This window comes from Penaeus monodon, chromosome 31 (assembly GCF_015228065.2).
Source record: "Penaeus monodon isolate SGIC_2016 chromosome 31, NSTDA_Pmon_1, whole genome shotgun sequence".
Lineage (NCBI taxonomy): Eukaryota > Metazoa > Arthropoda > Malacostraca > Decapoda > Penaeidae > Penaeus > Penaeus monodon.
The window spans coordinates 19,374,738-19,375,193 of record NC_051416.1 but is presented as its reverse complement, the minus strand read 5'-3'; positions in this window follow the sequence as shown (position 1 = coordinate 19,375,193).

Sequence of the window (456 nt, the reverse complement as noted above, 5' to 3'; positions counted from 1 at the left end):
GTGATACGTGAAACCACTAAACAAGGAATGAAGCGATATTATCCAAGTCTCCCGACCGTCCCTATCACCACCATCACTTCCAGTTCCAAAGCTTCTTAAAAGTTCTAAAAGTTCCCTTTCCAATGCCCGACCCCCGCCCTGCCCTTCCCCCCGAGCGAACTCCTGCCTCACCTCCCTTGCCGCCTCCGTCCCGAGCGTGCTCCCTCCCTGCAACGTCCCCCCTCCTCTCTCCGGCCTTCTGCGGGAGGGTCGTGTCCTGCGAGTACGTGCGGAGGAGGTGGATGTTATCCGTGGTGGAGAGGAGGCGCTCCATCCACCCCAGGCCCTTCAGGAGGTTCTTCACCAGGATACCCCGCGGCGCCTTCGATTCTGGTTCTCCTGCGGCAGGTGTCTCCTCCAGGAAGCGATCGGGAGAGAGAGAGATTTTAGCTTTTATTAAGCAGTGTCAAATATGTT